At 42.0% G+C, this 6831-nt stretch overlaps 1 long non-coding RNA gene across 1 annotated transcript; it reads right to left on the bottom strand.

Moving 5' to 3' along the window:
* Positions 1 to 570: 570 nt before the first annotated feature.
* LOC109316694 lies at positions 571 to 5648 on the bottom strand. The gene is made up of 2 exons (XR_002102896.1): positions 3322 to 5648; positions 571 to 3220 (listed from the first exon to the last, which is right to left on the bottom strand). It is a non-coding gene; the product is annotated as an uncharacterized LOC109316694 (long non-coding RNA).
* Positions 5649 to 6831: the final 1183 nt, after the last annotated feature.

Raw genomic sequence — 6831 nt, 5'->3', positions numbered from 1 at the left:
GGAAGAAAACATTCTAAAATCTATTTTCATCCCGAATCGGAATGAAAAGGCAACATTTTGACTGTTTGGGCAATGGAAATCCTGGACAGTTTTGATTTGGAAACATTCCAGCGTTTTGTTCCATGTTAAAATACAGTAAGAAATAAGCATAACAACACAATAAAAATAATTCATTTTAAACATTCTCCTGTCAAAAGTTCTATCCAAATTGGCTCATTCCATCATAACAGTGGGATTTCAGTGCAACTGTACTTTCCTACTGAAAACTATAGACGTGATTTTTTTTTTTATTACTTCAACTTAGTGCACTTGAATTGTGCTGCCTTTTGGCCACTGCTACAACTTGGAGGATTTATTTTACGTGATTTCATTAACATGCTGTTTACACTTTCCTAAATCGTTTGCAAAGATTAAGAAGGTAGATTTAACGCCTGTCTCTCTGGCACTCACTTAGACCATGGTACCCTATGTTACATTCAGTAATCATTTATCATGGCTTTTTAGGGTTATTGAAACAGTTCTCAATTCATATGACACTGTTTACAGCCTTGCCTATTTTAATTTTTCAAGAAGTATTTTGAGACACTTAATAGTTAATTGCCAAAACATATTAAAATTGTTGCTATCTTTTTGCTCAATACATATAAAACACAAAGGATCACATTTGTCTGTTATGGTATGTTCTGCATTAACTATTTCCATTTCCTCCACCTGTTTTGATGTTGTCCTTTCTTCCTGCAGGAGTAGCACCTTCTACTGAGTAGCAGCGGTTGCTAGCCTTATAGGTTGGTTTCCAGTAAAGGAGAAATTGGTAATATGGAATTTGGGTAGACTTAAATGCATCTTCCTTTCTACTTAGTAAAGTGTTATGCAACCTATACATATTACTACCATGTGTACAAGTAAGGTTTGCCAGATCTACATATATACACCACTCTTGAATGCAACTAAGGTTCAATCAATTCCTTCCTCCCAGACTCCCAGTCAAAACCCAGTGCCTGGATCCCAAGGGGCAAGTCTGCCTCCAGAAATTATTTCAATCAGAGATGAGAGCAAAGCAAAAACAGTTCTATGCCTCACACAGCTATCTGTCCCAAGACTGCTGCCTCTACGTGAATCTTGCACAATACAATTAACAACACAGTATGTCTTCCCAAAATGACTATTTGCTTGTACATATAGAAAAAAACTTTGGAGCCATATCTGGTGAGGCCTGCCATAACAGTACTTTAGTGAATAGTAATTTTATAGTTTTACTGCGAATAAAAATTGTAATGATTAGCCAGTTTCAATTTCCTTTTCTTTGTCAGAGAACAAAGCTGTGTTTGCTTTAATCCAGTTCTTTTGCCCTTCTCAGATGATCTAAGCCTACAACTAGCAACACACCTGCTTGGAGCCCCACTGACATGGTTGTATGGTTTAGGAATATGCCTGAATAGATTCATTTGCTGGACTTGGCCTCAAGACCTCAGTGACTTATCAAAAACCATTAGCTGGTAGTTAAGGGCATTAGCTCGCATGCATTGTAGCCAATCTGCTGCATACTGTATTTGTTCACTTCTGCCAAGGTATCTTATCTGGGTTCTTTTTAATTAAATGCTGACTATGTCTCTGATTCTGCAAACACGGAGTAACTTTATACAGGTGAACAATCACACAGAGTTCACTAAGGATGCCTGCATGCATAAATATAACTAAGAGTTCTTAGTATGGGTGCTCACTGTTTTTTAAGAGACTCAGAAGAGGACAGTAAAGTTCAAAGACAGACAAAAGCTATAATAAATCTTAATTACTTCCTAGTTCTCCAGAACTCTGCTTTATTTGTTCATTAAAACACAGATAAAAATACATTAGTATATCTCAAACATCTTGGAACCTTAACATACACACACTCTCTCTCGCTCTCTTTTATTATTAGTAGAGCTGCTTTTCTTCTTTTCCAGATACTTATAAACCCTTCTATTCCCATAAGATATTTAGCTAGAAGTAAACTATTCTGCATTGCTATCCTGCTCTCATTTATGTTATATTCTTTTCCTCTTCACCTTTTTATTATTTTTAAACATCAGATCTCAAAAAGTCTCCCTGTGAAAATACTCTGGATATTTTTCTGTGTGGCAACTGAGAACCCTTGATCAAACTAATGCTGGAAGCATTAGGAAGAACAGATATGGTGACAGCACACAGTAGAATTGTTTGCTCTTTTTTTAATTGCTTACTCAGCTACCTGGTTCAAAAAATTATTTCCAAAAGCTATCGCCTTTTGGTGCTGACATAGTCAACCCTCGTGTAGATTCCTCAGCTACAATTCTGTTTTAAGGGTCAGGTTAGGAGCTGGTACTCTGATTTTTTTTTCAAAGACAGGACAGCATTTCTTACTTTTCTGCACACCACTTCACTGAAGGTAAGGAATGTTGCAGCACATGGGAGCGCCAGCTGGAGCCACTTATAAAGAGGTTGATCTGCCTCAATGCCAAAATGCTGAACAGAACTTGGTGTTTCCTTTCTGAAATGGGAGATTTTGCTTTCATACACACAACTGATCTGTGGGGTTTGCTATACTGGATACTTACATTTAATGAGTGTTCAAACTGAACAGGCACAAAGGAGCTCTGCATAAAGTGATCCTTTCATACAAGCAAACAGACATGACCTGAACTTGCTCCCATCTTTTAGTTATTGAGTAATCGAATGTTAATGTTAACTCCATCATCCATGGAAGTGCTTGCATACTATGTTAAGAATCCAGTTTAGCAACCTGGATCCCTGCCAGAACATTCAGCTAGGTGTTTGTGTTATTGGTTGCGTTACTGAAATTGCAGCCAGAGAAATGAATACTCACCAGACACTAGAATCTAATCGATAGTGTCACCCCTTCTCCAAGTACAGCTTTAGATTGTGTTCTTCTCTCCTTGCAGTGAAGATGGCTTATGGGTAACACCATCTTTCCTAAAGGTTCGGTGGCTTCTGGGAAGTCATGCTTGAAAGCTACTGCTCACTCAACTTGTGCTAAGAACCTGTTACTCTGAGGCACCACCTGATTCTTGTTAACTGCTCTTAAAGCAAGCTGCAAAGGCTGAGGTTTCACATAACTGTGAACATGTGAGGGAAGGACAGGCTATGTACAACCCTTTTGATCCATCTCTCAAACACCAAGATATCCTAGCAACTGTTCACCATCCTGTGCGGATACTGCTCTCTCAGCTGCTCACCTCACTCCCTGTAACAAGGGATAGAACAGGGAAAGCATGTAACTGCCCATAAGAGCCCCACTCTTCTTCACACCTTCCCCTTTGACTTCTTCCAAAAAAGCAGACTTACTGGCCTCCTTCCCTGTTAGAGAGCTCCTTTCCTTACTTCCCTTCCTTCATTAGCACACCTAGAGTAGGGCATTTTAATGGAAGGACCCGAGTTATTCACACTGGTCCCAGTGCTCTGCTGCTTGCTCTAAGCAATCACCCATCCCTGTACAAAGTGGGTGAGAAATGGCAGCATTTCAGCCCACTGTGAATTCATATCGGAAGGGGGTGAAGCATAAACACAAAAAGGCAGGATAAAGCAGAATGGAGTCCTCAGTCTTCCCCTGAGTGCGTGGCTTGGAACTAAACGATAACAGCCAGCTTTTGACTTAATATTAACTTCTGTTCTTGGCATTAACTGGATCCAAAAAGATACTGAGGTGCCTAAATACTTTTCTGGATCTGGCCTTGGGTGTTTATGAAGGCGAGTCTTGCCTTCATGAATTGCAGAGTCATGTTCAGTCTGTTCCTTAAGACAGGAGGAACACATCAGCTACAAGGAAACATGGGGCCAGTGGCCTTTCTTATGGTTTAACCACTCTCAACTTCTTTGCATGCGAAGCACCGGATATATGTAAACTACTAATGTTTATTGTAAAAAACTGAGAACATAACTGAAAACAGGGGGATTGGAATAGCCTGAGTTCAAGCTGTAGGAGTCGGAACTGAAGAGAAAATAGATAAAGTTAGTGGTGGACTTACACCACCAAGAAACTGGCAAATTTGAATCTTATGCTATTAAAGGAGCCCAGATCTTGCAAATTAACCACCTCTGCTCTTCCCCATGGTGGTTTGCAGGTGGCCACATTTTCCTGAATTCCCTTCCATTTTGGGTGCTACTCCACATTAGAGAATGGCCTGAGTTCTTAATTGTGCTCCTCAGTCCCATCTGATTCAATTGCATTGCTATACTTTCTGAGCTCTGTTATTTTTCCTTAAGTATAATCTTCACTGTGGATCTCCTGGTCTGTAGCTGGCTTTTGAGAAATCTACAATAGTTTTTTTCAGGGGGTCAAACACTGGCTATTTATAAGTCTAAAGCCATATTAGCTAAATTTGTTTGTGTGGATGTTTTGTTTTGCCTGTGAAAATACTCTGCGTGGATGGATGTTTTATTTTGCTAAGTATTTCCTTAGCTGTTTACATAAAGTTTTGTAAAACTGCCCAAGAGCGTGACACAGGTTATGGGAATCTAAAAAGGAAATGTCTTTCCTGAACACCTGTGATATGGTTTTAACCAGATAAGTCCCACTCAATAACCAGAACAAAAACAGAATCTTGTTAAAACTATTAAAGTGGCTATCCATGGCTACATATAGCATAAGGACCACGTGGCACATTAGCCACGTGGCAGGCTGTAGAAGAGATGCATTGTGGGACCTTGTAAAATACACCTCACAGAATGGCTACTATGGAAGACTTACACTGCAGCATAGCAGCTCTACCAGACTCCATGTGTGCCACACGACCAGTCAAGTACCCCAGCGTGCTTGCTTCTCCACTTTGCTAATGCACAGCTGCTCCTCCCCTTTCTTAGACCAAGCAATATCATTCTATCACATTAGTCCCTTGCAAGTCAATGGGACCATTTGTTAGGTACCTCGCTTCACATGAAGAGCACTGGAACCGGGCCCAGAGCATTAGCCCCTGACGATGCTTAAAGTCCCTCCTTCCGTACAAGGCAAGCTCAGCAAAACAAATGTGGAATTTCTAGGTCAAGTTGTTCTTGAGCTATGAAGCACAAAAACCAGAAGTGTTAGGTATCTCTTAAAGCACCTGGCACTGAGGGGGGAGATCAAAACAATGAATCTTCCAGCAGTCAGTGTATTCTTTAATTTAGCTCCCATCTCTTGCAAACTCCCTAACTGGCCTCAAACTGTGGAAACTCAAATTTTCTAGGGAATCCACAACACCAGTAGCCAGGCAGCCTGATTAATTTTTGGTAGAGTTGATATACATGCATAAGCTGTGAGGGAGTCAGAAACAAAATAGGCCTTATAATGCAGAGGGAAGTACACCCTCAACTAAGATGCTCCTACTCTGCACCATAATGCAGTCCTTCTCAGGTTGTCTCCAGCTCCAACAGAGAGAGCCCTACTTCATTTCTTTCCATGCTTGATTACGTTTTAATCTTGAATGCAGAAAATTCCTTCTGCTCTTAGATGTTATTTCTTTAGGGCAGGGGTAGGCAATTATTTTGGCTGGAGGGCTGCTTAACACATTGAAGTGAGCTGTTGAGGGCCACATAGGTAGCCCTGCCCCTGGTTGCCATTTTGGGACCACAAGTCCCCACCCTAACCCCTGACATTTTCCACCTGAAGTCCCTCCCCTTTCCCAGGAAGTACTCTTTTTTTTTTTTTTTTTTTTGGGGGGGGGGGGGAAGAGATTTGTCATCTTGGAACTGGAAAAAAATAAACAATACACTAAAAATCAAACATCTACTATAACATACTTAAATTTTATTTTTTTTAAATATTTCTGTCCTGATTTACATAGTGTTTGCATAGTGTATATAGAGGTGATTGCATAGCACAAAATACAGTCCTTACTCTTGTATATTGTGTGTGGAGGGGTAAGCGGGTGTATGTAGGGGGGTATGGTTGGGAAGTGTGTGTGTGTGTGTGTGTGTGTGTGTGTGGTGGGGTGTGGGGTAGGTGTGTGTATGGGGTGTGTGTGGGTGGGGTACTGGGGGGCAGTGGGTGTGTGTGGGGAGGGTGGGGGAAAGTGTGCATGTGTGTGTCCATGTGTGGTGGGGGCAGGCCCAGAGTCCTTGGATTGTGCAGGTTCCCAGCTGCACATGGTAGCAGGTTGTGGGGCCAGCCCCATAACATGCAGCTCCCCCCACTCCTAGCCTCCTTTCCCCCAATAAGGCCCTGGCCCTGGCCCACTGGAGCCATACCTGAACTTCCACTCTTGCAGGGAGGGAGGAAACAGGCACAGGGTCACCAGCAAAAGCCTTTGCCAGGCAGAGGCTTCTTGTGTCTAGCACCTTCTAGCTTGGGGCGGTGGCTGGGGTGGGTCAAGCCAGGCTGGGGTTGCGGCTGGTAGCTTAGCAACCAGAGCCACGTGTCCTGCATGATGGTGCCAGCCTGCAGAGGGGCAGCAAGGGCTGGGGCCTGTGATCATTCCTTCGGCTTATAGAGGGGCCCTACCAGCCGGCTGGAATTGCCTGGCAGGCCAAATGTGACCTGCAGGCTGTATTTTGCCTGCCCTGGCTTTAAGGCATCTAGTCTATCTTCAGTTTTGTCCAACTATTCACCAGCCCAAACTTGGCTGTCCTAATCCCTGTTTTCAGTGATGTTCCCAGCTTATTACAATAAATATTAATAATATACAGAAATCTGGTACGTCTCATGCAAAGAATCCCAAATAATTTACAATTGCTATACACATGAAGATCAATTTATGAGCACCAGAAATATGGCCACTTATGAGATGGAATGTGGTGGCTGTTTAGGAACCTACAGCCACAATATACAATGGTTCAAGACGTGAAGTGAAGACAAACATGATATTCATTTCAAACTCCAGA

Source organism: Crocodylus porosus, unplaced genomic scaffold, assembly GCF_001723895.1.
Source record: "Crocodylus porosus isolate Cpor-Errol unplaced genomic scaffold, CroPor_comp1, whole genome shotgun sequence".
NCBI classification, from domain to species: Eukaryota; Metazoa; Chordata; order Crocodylia; family Crocodylidae; genus Crocodylus; species Crocodylus porosus.
The sequence above is the reverse complement of the archived record's forward strand: the minus strand, read 5'-3'. Positions and strand labels throughout refer to the sequence as shown.